A 20,648-nucleotide genomic window follows, 5' to 3' on the forward strand; every position below is an offset into this window, starting at 1 on the left:
GATCTATGAAAGATGTGATCTCATTGATGTAAAGTCCGAAGAGGCTCAATGAGAGTGGACCGCCTTGCTTCACTCCATCATGCTCTCGACCCAGTCCGATAGACCGCTTGGGGCATGTACTCTACCTCTGACTGACTCATATAAGCTCACCACACCCCAAATCAGTGTCTTTGGAATCTGCATCTCTTGTAGTCTCTTGAGCATGTGGGAACCCAGGACCGTGTCAAAAGCTTTCCGAAAGTCTACAAAGCATGTGTAGACTTTCTGGTGTCTGAATCTCGCCTCCTCAATGACAACTCTTAAAGTGAATATGTGGTCTAAGGGAGAATGCTGTCTCCGGAATCTTGCCTGTCCTAGTGCTTGCTGCCCTCGAGCCTTTGTATGACTGTTGAGCTCCCTCTCTAGAACCGATCCATAAATCTTGCCCAAAGTATGACCAACCATGAGGGTGCGGTAACTCCCAGTCTCCATAGGGTCATTGGCTTTGTGTATTAGTACAATAGTGGTGGTGCTCCCAGTGGGTGGAACCTTGACAAAAAGTCTGGTTGAACATGTGTGCTAGGACTAATATTTGCTCCCTTTGAGTCCTCACCTATCATGCATGCTCGGGGCACGCTCCTCCTATTTATATAGAATCTTTTCATCTATGCCTTGATAATGAAATGCTCCCTCTATAGGGGCCCTTTTATAAATTGGGGAAATCCCCTCTGTGTGCTTCATGCTTTGTATTGCAAGTGCTACCATTAATTATCTTCCATGGTTGCATGATCTTTAGTCAATTTCAAAGTTTCATTGTTGGATTTGGTCAGGTGAATCAAGTTCTTTATTTTCTAGCATATGCAAAGGAGTAGCATGGATCCACTTGCCCTAGATTGAGGTTTGTCACAAACTCAGAGTGTTGACCAAAAGAACCTATAGATGACCAATTACTAACTTGGAGCCTAATTGAATAGCCCAACAAATACTAGCCCACCCTAGGGCTATTCCATGTCATTCACCCATTCTACTACATGGCTAATTTGCCATGTGCACGGATTGACTTGTGCAATTGCAACATCATCTCTTGCTCTATTTCATTGTTTTTTTACCACTCAAACATGTCAAAATAATGACCATATGGCCATTATTACACATAATGATCTCAAGAAAATTATATAAAAAGTGTGCCTCATCATCGTTCCCATGAATAGTAATAAGTTGCTTTGAATAGTAAAGAGTTGTCCCACTATGCAACCCTCTTCATCATGGACATGGACGAGTGATCCTTGATGGAATTTTATTTCAGTTTTACGTATGCTACCATGATCCTAATATCTCCTTGTATGGGAGCCTTAGAGATGAGCAATTAAGCAATAGTGAAAGATAGGAGAGGGTGGAGCAATGACCTTTACCACTCCTATTGAATGTGCACACTCTAGACTACCGCTTTGGTTCATGCCCAAAAAGATTTAGCATGAACTCATGAATCTCAAGGCATAGTAAAAATATTTGACCTTATAGAGCAAGTACCTTGTGCTCTCAGTAGCAACAAAGGCCACATAAGGGATACAAAAGGACTAATTGTGGCAAGCATTGACTTTAGTACCTACAGATATAGACCTTGAGTAGGTAGTAAATAGGGTGTACCAACAATCCTGGATCCTTCTACTAAATCAACATAGGGAAACAATGAGTGTGAAAGAAGATTTATAGAGATTACTATAAACATGCTTTATTCGTTATACTAAGGCCTAAAATGATGATATCGTCCTCCACAACACTATCAACTAATTAGGGAAGAGGGTGTCACTTATCATATGTAAATACAACACGTGGTTTCAATAGGAGGGGTTTTCTAATATAAAAAATGCACAAATCAATTAGAAATATACTTAGATTAAAAGAGTTATTAAATTAGGGTATTGAATGTTTTATAAGTTTGTATATAAAAAGGGATCATTTAAAGGCATTATGACTTATAGATAAGGGTTTTTTCTTAATACCCCTTGAAAAAACATGATCTATAGCATTTTCAAGTAATGACCCCTTGAGGTTCTCGATCACTAGCTAGTAGCCATGAAACACAGTTGTACAATTTTCTCAAAATTACCAATTCGAGAATAATGATTTACACAATATATCTCTAGAAAATCAACATCTTTGAAAGGGTACCCGTAACTCTTATTGTTTTATGATATAACTAATATTTGCTCCCTTTGAGTCCTCACATATCATGTATGCTCGGGGCACGTTCCTCCTATTTACATAGAATCTTTTCATCTATGCCTTGATAATGAAATGCTCCCTCTAAGGGGGCCCTTTTATAAATTGGGGAAACCCCCTCTGTGTGCTTCATGCTTTGTACTGCAAGTGCTACCATTGATTATCTTCCATGGTTGCATGATCTTTAGTCAATTTCAAAGTTTCATTGTTGGATTTGGTGAGGTGAATCAAGTTCTTTATTTTCTAGCATATGCAAAGGAGTAGCATGGATCCACTTGCCCTAGATTGAGGTCACAAACTCAGAGGGTTGACCAAAAGAACCTATAGATGTCCAATTACCAACTTGGAGCCTAATTCAATAGCCCAACAAATACTAGCCCACCCTAGGGCTATTCCATGTCATTTACCCATTCTACTACATGGCTAATTTGCCATGTGCACGGATTGTCTTATGCAATTGCAACATCATCTTTTGCTCTATTTCATTGTTTTTTCACCACTCAAACACGTCAAAATAATGACCATATGGCCATTATTACACATAATCATCTCAAGAAAATTGTATAAAAAGTGTGCCTCATCATCGTTCCCATGAATAGTAATAAGTTGCTTTGAATAGTAAAGAGTTGTCCCACTATGCAACCCTCTTCATCATGGACATGGACGAGTGATCCTTGATGGAATTTTATTTCAGTTTTACCTATACTACCATGATCCTAATATCTCCTCGTATGGGAGCCTTAGAGATGAGCAATTAAGCAATAGTGAAAGATAGGGGAGGGTGGAGCATTGACCTTTACCACTCCTATTGAATGTGCACACTCTAGACTATCGCTTTGGTTCATGCCCAAAAAGATTTAGCATGAACTCATGAATCTCAAAGCATAGTAAAAATATTTGACTCCATAGAGCAAGTACCTTGTGCTCTCAGCAACAACAAAGGCCACATAAGGGATACAAAAGGACTAATTGTGGCAAGCATTGACTTCAGTACCTACAGATATAGACCTTGAGTAGGTAGTAAATAGGGTGTACCAATAATCTTGGATCCTTCTACTAAATCAACATAGGGCAACAATGACCAAAGTGAGCAAAAAAGAAAAACAAGCAAGCACATTGAATGTAGAAAATTTGTGTGACGAGATGAGTAAATTCATAGAAAGATTAGCATAGTTGTGTGTGAGAGGATACAAAGCATAGGTCATATATGGAATGAGTGCTCACATACATGGATACTTGATTCACTAGTAAAGCTGAATTGAAAAGCCAACATGGCTTAAAAGAGAGCTACAATTTGCATAGTAAGTGCATAAATACTACATTTATTAAAACTAAACAAGAACTTAGGAAAAAATTCCACTAACTCTCCACTAAAGCGCATTCTCCAAAGAGCATAAAATCTTTATTTGGAACATGGGTGAACTAGGTAAGTACATCTTGTAATACAAGGCTTTTCGACAAATAAGATCCCACTACCAAGGTTATATACAAAGGAGGTGGATGGTTTATTGGTTGATTTGAGGATTATCCACACATTATTCACTCAATGCCCTACTGCTGCAAGATCACGGGAGGCCGGAAACCGCATGGTCTCGTGAGTGGCCGGTGATCGACGATGCACCTTGCAGAGATACTCATAGCAAGAAGGTAGGGTGCGGATGAGTTCCTTCTGCCGCTGCTGCACACGCTCTAAGACGGCATCGGCAGCGCGGACAGAACCAGGCATGTGCTGTAGGCGAGGCAAGGGTGAATCAGGGAGCAAGCCCAAGCCAGTTAACACGCAGTAGTAGCTGCTGTTGGTCCAAAAGTTGCGAAACTCCTGGTCGAAGTTGTGATAGTAAGAGTGCTCATCATCACTGGCAGGTGCGTTGATGGGTAGCCCAGCTCGATAGGCCGCGATCTTGGCTTGCATGCATTCTCCCAGTGCCAGCTCTTTGTTGGCCTGCCAAAAGGGCGTATCGACACGTGGTGAGATGCAAAAGTGCGCCTGGATGAAGTCGCGACAATCGTCGAACATGTTCTCGATCTCGGAGTTAAAGCGCGCCACGAGGCCTGGTTGGAAGTCCTTATCGGGAAAGTGTTGGACGAGTTGGTAGAGCGCAGCATAGATGAAGTAGATGCCTGTGCTCTCGAGGGGCTCTAGGAAGCAGGATGCAGTGCCGATGGAGACACAGTTGCGGACCCAGGCACGGCGGTTGCGGCCAACGCGGAAGCGGATCTTGTTTAGGGGGGCAATGTCGGGGTTTAAGCCCCAGAGCCGACAAAAATCGAGGGCCGCCTGGTCGGGAGTGCAAAAATGGGACGAGTAGACGTATCCTGTGCCGAATCGGCCCAGCATGGGGATCTTCCACGTCCACCCAGACTTCATGGCAATGGAGGACGTGAAGGGCTCCACTCCGTGCTTGGCGTCGTCGTGTGGAACGGCGGTGGCCACCGCACTGTTGCACAGCAGGTGGTCGTTCATGTCCAAGAATGGCTCTTCCATGGCCTTGTTGATGAGCAGGCCACGGAAGCCTGAGCAGTCGACGAAGAGGTCTGCGCGGAGCTCGCGGCCGGAAGCGGTGTGCAAGGCTTGGATGTGGCCGTCGTCGGGGCGGAGCTCGGCACGCTCCATCCGGTCCAGGATATGGCAGACCCCGAGCTTGCTTGTGGCATGTCTTCGGAGGAAATCCGCCACCAGGTGCGCGTCGAAGTGCCAGGCGTAGTTGGCCGTGGAGCGGGTGCCGTCGGAATGGCGAGGCGCTTTGTTCAAGTCCATGGCAGGGGGCTCTTGGTAGCAGGCGTAGTCGAAGGGCAGGTCCGTGAGGCCTGCCCGGTGCTTGGCGAACCAGTAATGGGAGAGCGGCACCTGGTCGTGATGCGGAAGTAGGCCGAAGCTATGATAGAAGTGGTCGGAGCGACCGTTATCCAGGCTGCGTGGTTGCGTGGATTCATCTCCAGGAGTGCGCCAGTTGATGAATTTGATAGCCATTTTGTAGCTGGCATTGCACTCCCGCATCCACTCTTCCTCGGCGATCCCCAGGAAGTCGAAGAAGGCAGTCTGGAGGTTGGGGACCGTGGCCTCTCCGACTCCCAGTTTGGGGATGTCGGGTGCTTCCAGAACGGTGATGGTGGCGGTGCCTTGCAGCGCCTTAGCGAGGTATGCCGCAGCCATCCATCCGGCCGTGCCACCTCCCAAGATCACAATGTTCTTGATGCGCTTGTCATTGTCGTCATGGACATCGTCTCCACGAGATGAAGCAGCTGGATGACACATGAACCGGCGGGACGTGCAGGCAGCTGGCGCTATCGTCTTGTGCTGCTGCAGTAGCTTCTTGGAGCTGGATGGGAAGAAGCTGGCCAGGCTACTTATTATAAACTCCCCATTCCTGCTGTGGCTAATGGATGCAGGAGTGGCTACTGAATGGCAGCCACCAGTGATGAGGAGGGGGGAGCAGGAGTTTGCGGTAGTTTGCATGAGCAGCTGCATGCCTGATCCCGAAGTGAATGCAGCCATGGATGGAGAATTCGAGCAGCGAAGAATGAGGAATGAGACTGAGCCACTAGAGAATGGAAGTAGCGAGCAGAGAATTCGAGCAGCGAAGAATGAGGAATGAGACTGAGCCACTAGAGAATGGAAGTAGCGAGCAGGTGATGATCGTAAGAGTTGTAGAGTATCCTTATATATAAGGCTCGGAAGCTACTCTCGAAGTCCCTCAGGCCTCAGCTTCACGAAAACTCAACATTTCCTCACGTTACATAATGAATCGTCGTCAAAGTCCGAGCCTTCGCCTCTACTGCTCGTCCAATTTCCACGCCCAGTTCTTCCTTGCATAATGATCAGATTGCTAGTGGTCAAAATTACCCTCGCGGACCCTGCGGCAGCACCTTGACTTTCGTTCTCGCCACTTTCCTCCAAAAACAAATGACTCAAGGCTGATAATCGTCGCTCGCCGCTTTTCCTCGCGACTGAAGATGTTTCTTCAACGATTTATTCGTGAAAATCTATCCTTCCTTATGGCAGTGCCTCCTTTTCAATGAGCATGTGGGCAACATAGTCGTCACTCAGGAGAGAATCAGCACATGTAACAGCCTCTAGTCCGGATAAGACACATCGTGAAGCACGTTTCCGTTGGTTTTTTCCTCCGGATAAGACACATCGTGAAGCACGTTTCCGTTGGTTTTTTCCTTCACGGTTGACTAGACTGGAACTCATTTACGAAATTGGCTATGGTTTCAATTGCTGAATCTCAGTGGCCAAAATTACCCTCGCGGATCCGGCGGCAGCTCCTTGACTTTCGTTCTCGCCATTCTCCTCAAAAAACAAATGACTCACGGTTGATAATCGTCGCTCGCCGTTTTCCCTCGCGACTGAAGATGTTTCTTCAACGATTATTCTATCCTTCCTTACCGTCTTTTTCTGGCAGTGCCTCCTTTTCAAGGACTCCTTTTCAAGGAGCATGTGGGCAACATAGCCGTTACTCAGCGCATGTAACAGCCTCTAGTCCGGATAAGACACATCATGAAGCACGTTTCCGTTGGTTTTTTCCTTCACGATTGACTCTACTGTTTTTTGTTTTGGTCTTTGTTGTTGCTTCATTATGCACAGGGCTCTATTGTATCGATCAGTCATAAGTTCTTTTAGCATGTGTGATAGTGCACCTCACATGCTTTTCATCAAGGCACTCTTTGACAGACTCTTTATGCGTTCTGGTCAAGCAGCAGCAAAAAGACCAGTAATGTGTGAATAATATTGAAATGAAGCGATTGTACTTGCTGGCAACATGTTTTTTTTTACGTTGCTACTTTCATTGATTTTGACTTTCTGGATCTGTGTTTTCTCTAATCGACTCAAATTGGATAGGTTTTCTTGGGAGTTCTCAACACCTTTTTATATATGATATATTTCCTTTATCATTACGAAATTGGCTATGGTTTCAATTGCTGAATCTCTCCATTCAAACATTAAATTCATTACAAATCGGGAACGTGGACTTACAAGAATTCCGTGTTTGTCATTAACTCCAAAATGGACTAGCATGGACGAGTGCAGAATAAAATGCATGAATAAAAACTACGTCGATAACAGCCACGTCAATCCGTACGCAAATATTAGACGTGGTCGTTTTTGAAACCTAAATTGCTTATCAAAATTTGGCATGGGAGTGAGTTTGTTAAATTGAATTACATGGAGGCCGACATCCGAAGATGATAGACATGAACACTTTTATACTTACATTAGATCACGATGCATTATTTCTTATTAATTTCCTATTAATTAACTTCTCCCGTATTTCTTATTAATTTCCTATTAATTAATTTCTCCTACGCTTGCTCCCCCCTCCCAAGAGCCCTTCCTAACACGTTGCTACCATGGAAGAAGCTCCTCACCAAGCAAAGGTCTGGGGCTAGTCAAAGACACATTAAACCCCGGTATCCCAAGGCATACAGAACTACAAGTGATCCTACACCAATAACTCTATAGGATGAGTTTGATTGCACAGTGAAGGTGATCATGGGTTCGGATGAGTTTCTTGTGACCTTCAAATATTTTTTTAACATTCCCTTACTAACTCCACCATTAACTATCTAACTCTTAATCATCCTCTTCTCTTTATTTTGACTTCCTATTTTTCTTATTACTTCTAGCTTAGAAGCCTTTCCTAGATCCTAGATGCTATAAAACCTCTTCAACCATAGTCCTCATTTTTGGACTTTGTATGGTGTATTATCAAACTCTTCTAGATTTGATGACCCAGACAAAATAAAGCTCCAAATGGTGCCACAACCTTATTAAGCTCAAATAATTCCAAGCAAAGCCCTCAATGAAATATAATCCTTAAGATGAATTTTGAAAGAACTTCAAAGCATAAAAGCAAGTAGAAAATGTCATGCAAAACTTTGGACTTACAAGCATGGCAAGTCAAAGACATAGTCTGATAAGAGTCCAATAAAAGTTCCACTCAAATAAAATATGGGACTTAAGGAGGAGCATGAGAATACACTATACATACACTGCTAACACTAACACCACTAGGATCTTACATCAACCCGTACTAACAACTTTTTCCTAATAACTTACCCCTTATATTTTTCTTTTTCTTTTTCTTCTTCCTTCTTTGAATGGTCACAAGTACTCAGCTCGGCTCACTCAAACCTTGAGGTTCCAGTTCGAGGAGAATCACTCATTTATACTTCCAGCAACAATCCATAACAACATCCACAACAATACAAAGCAACTATAGATGCACTTGGTAGACGCGCAAAATAGCGGGCGCGTCTATCACAACAACACAAAGCAACTATAGACGCGCTTGGTAGACATGCAAAATAGCGGGCGCGTCTATAGGCGTTGCTTTAGTAGAGAAATTACGGGCGCATCTAAATGCATGTCTAAAAGCTCGTCTATTTGCGCATAAATTACCGCGTCTACGTGCGCATCTAAACTGAGAAAATACGGGCCCGTCTAACATCACGTTTATTAGCGCGTCTATTTGCGCGTGTATTAGCGCGTTTATTTGTGCGTTTACACTGAGAATCAGACACGCATTTAGACGCGTAGATAGACGCAAACCAGAGAATACAGAAAGTGAGATTTTGGTATACATCATTGCTTTCCAAACATTGCCCATGATTACCAAAGCACATAATTTTTTGCAAGCCCACATATACAAGAATTAAGTGAGATGAGGAGAATGAGACAATATGTAAAATAGTTTTGCCAATATCAATTATGGGGCTATGGTTCAATCTCATCCTCAATGAGATCAACCCTTGCCAAACTATCTACTTCAAAATCCAAACAAGTGTTTAGATCTACAAATACATTCAACCCACTACTACTTGTGCCACTCATGTGCTCGTCGAAATTAGCATCTCGAATGGTAGGCTCGTCCTCCTGGGTAATGGCCTCAATATCTGTATCTCATATCTCATGATCATCCTCCTCTCTCGTATCACGGTCATCATCACATCCATGGCCATGATCATTCTCCATACGCTCCATATTAGTAAATATACTATACATCACTTTGGAACGTGGCATAATAGGTATGACATGCCACCATCTATTATTATCCACCATTGGTTGATAGACAACCTAATTCAAACACAAATACAATCATGTTACTTTTCTTGTATCAAATATTTAAAACCGAGTATTTTTATATGTGTGCACAGTACCTGTTCACATTGTTGCGGTAGTACTAGGGTGTCCTTCCTACTTTGCCAAAACATTGTGGAGTCAATAGTTACAAAGCCACTTGCATGGTGTTTGATTGTTGCATTAGGGCCTCTTTCCACCACGTCCTTAAACCACTTTACATCCAAAACATACACAAAGAAGCGTCGAAAGTGAAGCATAATAATATCTTGGATTTTGCCACAATAATCATCCATGGCTCCATTGGCTCCCTCAAAGCTAGCAATGACGCCGCAATCTTGTGTGTTTCTCTTATCATCAATCCGTTGTGTTCGAAAATGCTTGCCCTCACACCATATAGCATTGAACATAGTGTACTACACAAAGAAAAAATCAATTAAATAAGCAATCTAAATTATTGAAAGCTCCTAACTTATGCATAACATTCTATATACCGACCTTGCTCATGCATCCCCTAGCATACTCCCATTCTTCCATTGTGATATGCATCCCCTCGTCTTTCTCTGCTTTCTCCATTTCATCAAGTAGCCAATCCACATGAATATCCTTTGGAAGTGCTCTTAGATACTGAGGGTATGGCACACGAGATCCGTGATGTGTATGAAAGAGGGCCCTTTCTTCTTGTCTTCTTGCCTTTGCATCCTCGTATCTTGTCACCCATCTTTTCATCACATCACTATTAAGCACGCAAAAGAGGTTGATACTATTATGCAACTCTGTGTCTATTACTTTGTTGCGTCCTTTCCCTTGAGGCACAATAGAGGTCATCCTTAGGTCTTCATCATCTCTCCATAGTCGTGGGAGAGAGCTATCCACATCAACAAGAAACTCAGAAATATATACAAGTGACTCTTGTACCAACCAACCCTCGGCCATGCTACCTTCGGGTCTTGCATTTTGTCTCACGAAGCCCTTCAAGGTCTTCATGAAGCGCTCCAGGAAGCACAACAATCGTGCATGTATAGTACCGCATATAGCAATCTCATCCACCAAATGCACTATGAGATGTAGTTGGCTTGTGAGAATAGAACGTGGAAATGTCTCCTCCATAAACAAACCGCCTCCACTGACATAACTCGAGCATTCTTAAGCATGGTGGGATCGATTTCCTTTGAGCTCACATACCTCACAAGCTTGCCCATCTTGTAAATACAATATTTCATGCCCTTCAATGCACTACGTGAAATGCTAGTAGGTAGTATGAACTGAACCTGCGAGGAGGTGGTTGATTAGTTGCTTATAGCTATTCACTCACAAATTTGAAAGGAAAAAGATATTATGCACATAAAATACTTACTTGGAGCATCTTGTGCCAATCATGAGATTTCAAGCCATATAATTGCTCTACACCTCTTTTCTTGCTCTTTGTAAAGGCTCCCTTCAAACACCTCATGCATCCAGTGGGAGTACGAATTGTAGTAATAGCGCGCTTCACCGTCGCCATCTCTAGCCTTGATAACATCCACGGTGCACGAGGTAAAAAAACACGCCCATTTGGTCTCTCTTGAGGCCAAGCTTCACGCATCCTCCCTGTGGTACGTAGATCCTCCCTTATGCTTGCCGAATCTCATGTCCCATTCAAATGCTCCCAAATGGTAGATGCCACATTCTTGAAGATATGCATGGGATCAAGCAGGTGATTGATCTTGAGGTGTGACCAATATGGTAAACGATAAAAGATGGAGTATCTAAACAAAATAAAGTGTTAGCGTGCAATCTTTACTTTCAGCCAATATAGCCAATCTTTACTTCCAGCCAATAGTTACAAACCCTTACCGGCTCATGCCAAGTGGTGGAGGAGTTGTGGAACCGTCCCAAATTCTCATCCAATATCCCGCGGTGAGTGATTGTGAGAGGACTTCATTCCAAGGGGCAACATATCTAGGATGATCAGGTGGGAGAAATCGATGGTGATTCTCATAGATAACCTTATTCAATGCGTCTGCCTGTGAGGCAACTAGCGAAGGACCACAAACAGGACATGCATGGTAACCTGATGTAGTGAGACCTGAGCAATAGATGCAATTAAGAGTGGAAGGTGGGTTTAGGGTGCCACATCCTTTGCCTATTCATCATTAAAAATGCAATGCTTACCTGAACACTCGCCATAGCCTGGGAAGTCATGCATCGTCCACATCAAGACTGCTTTGTAGTTGAAGTCTCATGACGAGGGAGGCCTGCTCACATCATGCACCTCAATACCTCTCCAAAGTATCTCTAGCTCATCAATCAAATACTCCAAATAAACATCAGGGTTTTTGACTGTATGGTTCCCTGGAATTAGAAGGGACAGCATAACATGTCCTTCCTTAATAGCCATGAGGGTGGAAGATTGTAATTCACCAATACCACTGGCCATACACTGTAAGACGTGCTTTTGAGACCAAATGGGTTCACACCGTCCATACCCAATCCAAGTCTTAAGCTCCTAGGTTCTTCCTTGAAGCTTGGCCATGTGTCTTCAATATGCTTCCACGCAGGAGAGTCCGTGGGAGTTCTCCACTTGCCATCGGTTGATCGATGGGAGGAATGCCATGACATGAACTCTGCAATAGATTTGCACTTGAACATATGTTGGATGCGAGGGATTATGGGAAAATGTCGCAATACCTTACGAGGCACGTCCAAGGTTTTGAGATCTGCTCTATATCTTGCCTCTCCGCAAGTAGGACACTCTCTTGCATCCTTATGTAGTCCACGAAACAAAACGCAATCGTTGACACATGCATGGATGCGCTTGTAATCTTATCCTCCAAGAGGGGTCACATGTTGCCTTGCCATATCTCTTGAGGTCGGTAGTTTATTCTCCCTCGGAAGCATTTTACACAATAGCCTGCACGTGAAGACCATAAATGAGAAAAAGCATTCGAGTAATTGATCCATTAGCATAATTCACCATGTTTGTAAAATCGACTTTAAAGCTTACTTGAGTAATGCATTCAAACTTGCATTGCTCCATCCATAGATGGTTTGCAAGTTTAGTAACTCAAGGGAGGCACGTAGAACAGAGAATGTGCACCCCTCAAACAGTGGAGTCGATGCTGCAATAAAAAGATCATACTGCTCCATGCTATTATCCCTCCCTTGATGGACATATAAATCCCGCACCATATCATCAAACACCTTCGCCTCCACGGCTTCATGAGGTAATGGCGGAGGGCTACTATCACCATCACTCCATGCATCCGTAATGGTCCCTCCTGAAGATCCCACCTCATATTGCCGACGCTTCGCCTCCTCACGGCAAGCATAGGGTAACATATGCGGGTGTGGCACTGCATCCTATATCAAATTAAAACGGGATCATAACTCAAACATATGAACACCCATAGGTATCTCAATCAACCTTAACTTACAAACCCTTACCCTGTTTACGGTCACATCCCATTCTCCATACTTTGAGATATGATTGACTGTAATCCTGCATGCACGATACATGTTTCCTCGACATCGATCACACAGACATTTGATTTTTTGCTCCAACCACATTTCTGTTGAGATATCAAGCTCTATCCCCGACATATCTCCTGGATGACTATCATTTATGTCACCGTCTATGTTAGTTGTACTCGTGGTGTAGTTAGACTACCACGTATGTTTTGGTTTGGGTTCACATATGAACCACGTATTCTAGGTTTTGACATATAGGGTATTTCCCTCTTCTATTGTATTGTTGTCGTGTGCAAAAGTGAAGAAAGGCTTCACCCTCCAACCTTGTGTCCTCTCTCTTTTGTGTGTTGTGAAGAAAGCTGAACTTGAGTCTCCTATCTCTCTCCCTCTTTCTTTACATGGTATCAGAGCCTTGTTCGTGGTAAGGAGCTCAAGAAAGCTAGCCAAGTTTCTGGTGTCCTGGTAAGAGGACCAGTGTAGCTTTCCTATTTCGAGTTTGGGAGCAAATCTCTGCAGGTAGCACAGCCAAAAGTGCAGGAGTGCACTGCTTCAGATTGAGAGGCCCTTCGCGGTGCGGCGAGAGCGCAGTATATGCTGCGGGCAAGGGCGAAGCCCTTGGTGACTTTATTTTTCTGATTTGAGGCCGTTTCGGGGCCCGTTTTGAAGGCGGAAGTTCTTCGCAGGCACTCAGAAAAAGGCCCTGTTTTTGCTGTGCGACCACCGCGCGGCTAGTCGGTGGAAAGGTGCCACGGAAATTGCATCGTATGCCTATGTGCAGAGATATTGGGAGCTGCAGATTCATGCCTGTTGCCTGTTGATGCAAAATCATCACGAGGAAGTGACTGTGTGGTGAAATACCACTTTTGTCAGTGTTGCAGATCTGCCCCTGTGAGGCTTTTCGCAGAAGTTTTGCTATTTGCCCTTGTGAGGCATTTGCTGTGTTTACAGGTTGCTGTTGCAATTCGTGATTTGTAAAATGTCTGAGAATCTGTCTACCATTGTCAGTGAGAAGCTTGACAAGAACAACTTCCAAGCATGGAAGTTCAGGATGACAAACTTCCTTATGGGAAAGGGAGTTTGGGATTACATCAGTGGTGAAACTGCAGAACCAGTTTTGGGTACTGCTCCCACTCCTGCTGAATTGAAGGCCTTTAAGGAATGGCATGAAAAAGCCAGAAAATGCTTGTATTGGCTATCTGTTAGCATTTCAGATTCTATGATTGTGCATATACAGGATCTAGAGACGCCTAAGGAAGCATGGGATACATTGGTGAAGCTGTATAGCACAAATACCAAAGCACGAAAGATGCAGCTAAAGCAGGAGTTGCACAATGTGCAAAGGAAAAATCTGAATATAAATGAGTATTCCTTGAAGGTGAAAGGCCTTGCAGATTCTCTTGCCTCCATTGGAGCACCTGTTGATGATGAGGACTTAGTGTCCGTGACCTTGAATGGTCTTGGGAAAGATTATGCACAATTTCGGACATCCATTGGAGTCCGTGAAACATTTCCTGATTTTTAGGAACTTATTGCTCTCTTGCTGAGTGAAGAGCAAAGGAATGGTGGTTCAGCCACCTCAACTTCTCAAGAGACTGCTTTCTACTCGAATACAGGTAGAGGCAGGGGTAGAGGAAGAGGCCGTTCTGGTGGCCGTGCAGGAAATCAGAACCAACAGCAACAACAGGAAAACCAGTCCTATGGAGGAGGACGTGGTAGTTCTAGAGGCAGGGGGAGCCAAAGAGGCCGTGGTTCATGGCAAAGGAACCAGCAAGTAAATAGCAGCACAGAATGCTATTATTGTGGAAAGCCTGGACACAAGGAGAATACATGCTATAAAAAGCAGAATGACATCAAAAGTGGAAAGTTGCAGCAAAGCAACTATGCATCATCAAGTGGGCATGGTGACGACAGAAATGAGCACCTTTTTGTGATGCAGCATATGGTTAACTCCATGTCAGGAGATGCTGCAGCTTGCAATGATGTTTGGTATGTTGATTCAGGTGCCTCTAACCACATGACCAGTCATGGTGAGTGGTTTCATGATGTCAGAAATTTGGATAAGCCAGGTTATGTTGAAACAGGTGATGATACTGCGCACCCAATTACGCAGGTTGGTAAAGTGCCATTGGCTATGCAGGATGGCAAAACAAAGTACTTGGCAGATGTACTTCATGTTCCAAAAATCACTAAGAACCTGGTTTCAGTTGGCCAGATGGTTGAGCAAGGTCTGCAGGTTAGATTTAACCCTGATGGATGCTTCGTTGAGGACTTGAAAAATAAGTGCCGCTTGGTTGCGAAAGGCAACAAAAATGGCAGAATGTTCACCTTGGATGTTGATATGCCTGAGGTGAAAGCTGCTATGTTTGCGCATGGGAGAGGTGTCATTGCAGATATTGAGATATGGCACAAGCGCATTGGGCACGTGAATATACAAAGGCTGAAATCTATGCAAACGAAAAACATTGTTGCAGGTTTGCCTAAATTCAGAGTTGAGGGAATGCAAAAGGTATGTGAAGCATGCCAAATGGGTAAGCAGGCCAGACATGCATTTCCCAAAAATGCTAAGGTGAGCAGAAGACCTTTGGAAGTGATCCATTCAGATGTTTGGACAACCAAAGCTGCTTCTATTGGTGGATGCCATTATTATGTGACGTTTATTGATGACTACACAGGAAGGTGTGGATTTATTTTATGAAGCACAAAAGTGAAGTGTTCAGCCATTTCAAGGCTTTTAAGGCCATGGTTGAAAAAGAGAAAGGTGTGCATATTAAAGTGCTAAGATCTGATGGAGGGGGAGAGTACTTTTCAGAAGAATTTTGTGAATATCTGAAAGAACAGGGAATTCAAAGGAAGTACTCATGCAGGTCTACCCCTCAGCAGAATGGGGTTGCAGAAGGAAGAACAGGCATATTGTAGAAGTAGGACGGGCGATCCTAAATGAGAAAAACATGCCTGATTATTTTTGGGCTGAAGCAGTAGCAACTGCTGTTTATATTATGAACAGAACCCCCACTGCAGCTGTCCATGGCATGACGCCTGAAGAAATGTATACAGGCCAAAAACCAGATATTTCTCACTTGAAGGTATTTGGTTGCATAGCTTATGTTCATGTTCCTGATGAGAAGAGAACAAAGCTGGATCCAAAGGCAGAAAAATGCATCTTTATTGGATATGCTCAGCACCAGAAAGGGTATCGCTGTTATAACCCTTCCACCCGCAAAATGCAAGTGAGCAGAGATGTTGTTTTTGATGAAATGAGCAGCTGGTATGCACCAACTGTTATGGTAGGAGATGCAGATGCAGGAAATGGGAATGCTGCAATAAATGCAGAGCAGCAATATCAAGCCTTGAGTGGACCCAGAGAGTCCTCTACTAGTGGATCTAATGCATGGACAGGGAGATTGAGATCTAGTGAATCGTCACATGGCAGTCCTGATAGTGTTGTGCAGGTATCACATAAGGGAAAAGAAAAAGTGGACCATGCTCCAGTATTTGATGTGTCTGCTGGTAGCTCTCATGTTGATGGAGAGTCAAGCGGCTCTGAAATGAGCCTTGATGAGGAACTTGGGATTCCTTCTGTTGTTACACCTGGTGCAAGGAAAAGCAGGCATGATTTAAAGACTCCTGCAACTGATCCAGTTGTACGGAGGTCCACTCGTATTAAGTATCCAGTTGACAGGATGAGATATGATGGGTATACAGCACATCACTATGCTTATATGGTCAAGGTTCTAGAGGAGCCAGAGCCCACATGTTTTGAGGATGCAGCAGGGCATAAAAATTGGGAAGCAGCTATGGATGAAGAGATGGCTGCCTTGGATGCAAACCACACTTGGGATTTGATGCCTTTGCCTCATGATAAGAAGGCTATTGGCTGCAAGTGGGTTTACAAAGTAAAGCACAATGCTGATGGGTCTGTTAGCAGGTACAAGGCAAGATTGGTTGCCAAAGGTTTTGCACAGACATATGGAATTGACTATGAGGAAACTTTCAGCCCAGTTGCAAGGATGGCAACCGTGAGAGCAGTAATTGCTATGGCTGCTGCAAAGGGATGGTCTTTGCATCAGATGGATGTGAAAAATGCCTTCTTACATGGTGACTTGCAGGAAGAGGTTTATATGATGCAGCCAAAAGGTTATGAGGATAAAGCACACCCCGATTTTGTATGCAGGTTGCGCAAAGCCTTGTATGGCTTAAAACAGGCGCCGAGGGCATGGTCAGACAAGATAGGGCAATATCTTGTCACTATTGGATTTCAGATTTCCAATTCAGATTTTTCACTTTATGTGAAAAGGACAAACAGAGGGATTGTGCTTATAGTCATCTATGTTGATGACTTGATTATGACAGGTGATAGTGATGCAGACATTAATGAAGTGAAGCTACTGTTGAAGCAGAAATTTGAGATGAAGGATTTGGGAGAGCTGCGTTACTTCTTGGGCATTGAGGTTATTAGATCCCCGAGTGGGATATGGCTGTTGCAAAGGCAATACGGTTTGGACATGCTGTCCAAATATGGGATGACAGGCTGTAAGCCTATCTCTGTTCCATTGGAGCAGAATGTGAAGCTCAATGCAGAGTCAGGTGAGCTTCTTGAAGATATTACTATGTACAGGCGCATAGTAGGTAGCTTGATTTACATGACTATAACCCGACCAGATTTGAGCTATGCTGTGGGGCTGGTGAGTCAGTTTATGCAGGCACCGAGGAAGCCACATTTGGATGCGGCTAGGCGCATACTGCGGTATGTGAAGTCCACATTGCATTATGGACTGTTTTATGAAGCTGGGTGTGCATTACAGGTACATGGATACACAGATGCTGACTGGGCTGGTAGTGTCTCAGACAGGAGATCTACTAGTGGTTTTATGTTTTCCCTTGGGAGTGGTGCCATCAGTTGGAGCAGTAAGAAGCAGCCAACAATTGCCTTGTCGAGTACAGAGGCAGAGTACAGGGGTGCAGCAATGGCTGCATGTGAGGTAGCTTGGCTACGGAAGCTACTTGCAGATATGGGACAGTCAGTTCATGTAGCAGTTGTCATTCATTGTGACAACATTAGCAGCATCATGCTTGCTAATAACCCAGTTTATCATGCTAGAATGAAGCACATTGAGGTGCATTATCACTTTGTGAGAGAGAAGGTTCTAGCTGGTGAGATTGATCTTGTCTATGTCAGCACTGAGGAGCAGGTGGCTGATATCTTTACGAAGGCATTGGGTACCGAGAAGCTTCGCAGATTTAGGAGCTTGCTTGGTGTACGTGAGATGGATTTGAGCTTGAGGGGGAGTGTTGAGATATCAAGCTCTATCCCCGACATATCTCCTGGATGACTATCATTTATGTCACCGTCTATGTTAGTTGTACTCGTGGTGTAGTTAGACTACCACGTATGTTTTGGTTTGGGTTCACATATGAACCACGTATTCTAGGTTTTGACATATAGGGTATTTCCCTCTTCTATTGTATTGTTGTCGTGTGCAAAAGTGAAGAAAGGCTTCACCCTCCAACCTTGTGTCCTCTCTCTTTTGTGTGTTGTGAAGAAAGCTGAACTTGAGTCTCCTATCTCTCTCCCTCTTTCTTTACAATTTCACGATGGTGGATATGGAGGGATTCATCCTCACTAGAGCTACTTGTTGAAGATGAAGACATCCTACAAACAAACAACCCACCAAATTTGCTCTTCTTCAAATGTTTAATTTAAACTCTGTGGCACGTCTAAAGGTGCATCTAAAAGCGCGTCTAAAATCGCGTCTAAAGGCGCATCTATAGGCGCATCTACTCTGTGTATTTAGATGCACCTATAGATGCGCTATTAAACGTGACTATAGATGCGGCTTTTAAACCTACTTTTTAGTGCGCCGCTCGGCTTGCTTTTCTTCACATTACTTATACTTCGCGTGGCTTGCTTCCTTCCTTATTAGCAGATCCATAGTTTCGACGCTTAAGAGGAAGGCTCCCATACTTACTTCCAAGCTTACACTTAAGAGGAAGGCACCCACACTTACTTCTAAGCTTAAAGGAGAAGAGGAGTTGATCTTGTTTGGAAGTTTGCTTTCTTTAGATTTGTACTTTCTCGTATCCAAGAAGCGCATGATCTGGGTATCAGTGTCATGTTTGTGTGTCGGGCGCAATGTCCTTTTCTACTTTTTAGGAATCTCGTCTGTCAGAGCACGTCTATAGGTGCGTCTCAGAGCACGTCTAAAAGCGCATCTGCAGGCACGTATAAACGCGCGTCTAGCTGTTTGTAGACACAGACAGATGTATCGATAGATGCTCTGTTAGATGCTCTATTAGATTCTCTGTTAGATGCTCTGTTAGACGTGTCTATAGACACGTAAATCAGACGCGTCTATAGACACGCTCTGACAATAAGCCTCTCTTCCCTTCCCCTTTCTTCTCAGCTCATTAGTAATAGATTTTTTTCCTTTTTTCCAGTTTAACATGTAGCCAGGAAGCGCTTCCAACTTACCTGATCCTTGGGAATCTATTTGGAAGGACTTATATAACCTTTTAGGGTGCCCTCCTAGTCTTGCAGAGTTATACGGGTACTCTAAACACTCCCCAGGAGTCGGCACTACAGACTCCAAGCCACCCCACACCGCCTGAGATCACCCCAGCGGAGTCAGCATAGCCGTCTTATGCCCCTTCTTATGCCCCTTCCCCCATACCGTCTTATGCCCCTTCCCCCATGCCGTCTTATGTCCCTTCTGCCATCCCGTCTTATGCCCCTTCCCCCATGCCATCAGGAGGTCCTTCTGTCTCGCAGAGCTGTCGATGTACTCCTGTGCCGTCGAGACTCGGTTCTCCAGCTACGAGTGGTCAGCGTAGTCCCGTGCAGTCTCCAGCTACGAGTGGCCAACGTACGAGCTCGACATGATAGGGTAGCAGGCGTAGTAACAGGGAGAGCGGTGGGGGATGCATGGCACAGTGCTTTGGGCCACGTGGCGATGGGGAGGATGATGATTCAGATGATTTAGATGTGCCTCTCGATGATGGTACGATTTATTATGACATCACTCAGACAGGAGGCATCTTGATGGATGCGCGGGGGAAGGACATCATGGCCTTCATGTGCTCTGTAATTGCTAACAATTATAGAGATTGCTTTATCCACTACAAAGACCACCCAAAGAGGCTGGCTAATGAGACCCTCGCTACTGTTCGCTCTAGGTATCCTAACCCCCCCAATCGCCAGTTCACAGATAAATGGGCCAAGTCAAAGATTGTTACGATACTTGGCAATAAAAGATCTTCGCTGAAGAGGCAGGCACTAGTGGAGCTTGCCAGGCTTGAGGCAGGTCAACCATTTAGGGGCCCGCCCCACACCGCTCACAAGCATGAGTGGAAGAAGGCAATGAAGTCAGCGAGGGAGGACCCCAATCTGCAGCACGTGGAGGCACGGAGGATCTAGATGGAGGAATATGGAAGCGCGCATTTTGGAGCAGGGGGTGTTGAATCATGGGAGGCCCAATTTGTAAGTATCGATCTCAAATTATATTGCTTATGTAGTTTATTAGGAGGTTGTTTCTTTGTACTAATCCCTCCGCAAAGTGTGTCGTCATACAGCTTGAGATCGTGGGCAGATACCCTACTCCTGTGGAGACAGCCTACCACCGCCACCATCGCAGAGGAGATACATGGAGGCACTTCTATGATGACAGGTTGATTACTGAGGAGCAGTATACCTGGGCTACTAGAGCGGCCCCCAGGTATTTGAAAGTAATTAAGTAATGCCAAAATTATAAGTAAAGATTTGATTTTTCATACATTGATATATGTTGTCCCTTGTTTACAGGCCCGTGCACAAGACGATGAGGAAGAGGAGGAAGGAGGCGCAGAAGAGAGCATGGAAGGGAGCAAGGACCTGGAGAACATAGATTAGTCGTAAAAGTAGTGCCAGCTACTCTTTTTTGTA

The sequence above is a fragment of the Dipteris shenzhenensis genome, chromosome 13, assembly GCF_047967505.1.
Source record: "Dipteris shenzhenensis isolate YYH24624 ecotype China chromosome 13, Dip_SZ_1.0, whole genome shotgun sequence".
NCBI classification, from domain to species: domain Eukaryota; kingdom Viridiplantae; phylum Streptophyta; class Polypodiopsida; order Gleicheniales; family Dipteridaceae; genus Dipteris; species Dipteris shenzhenensis.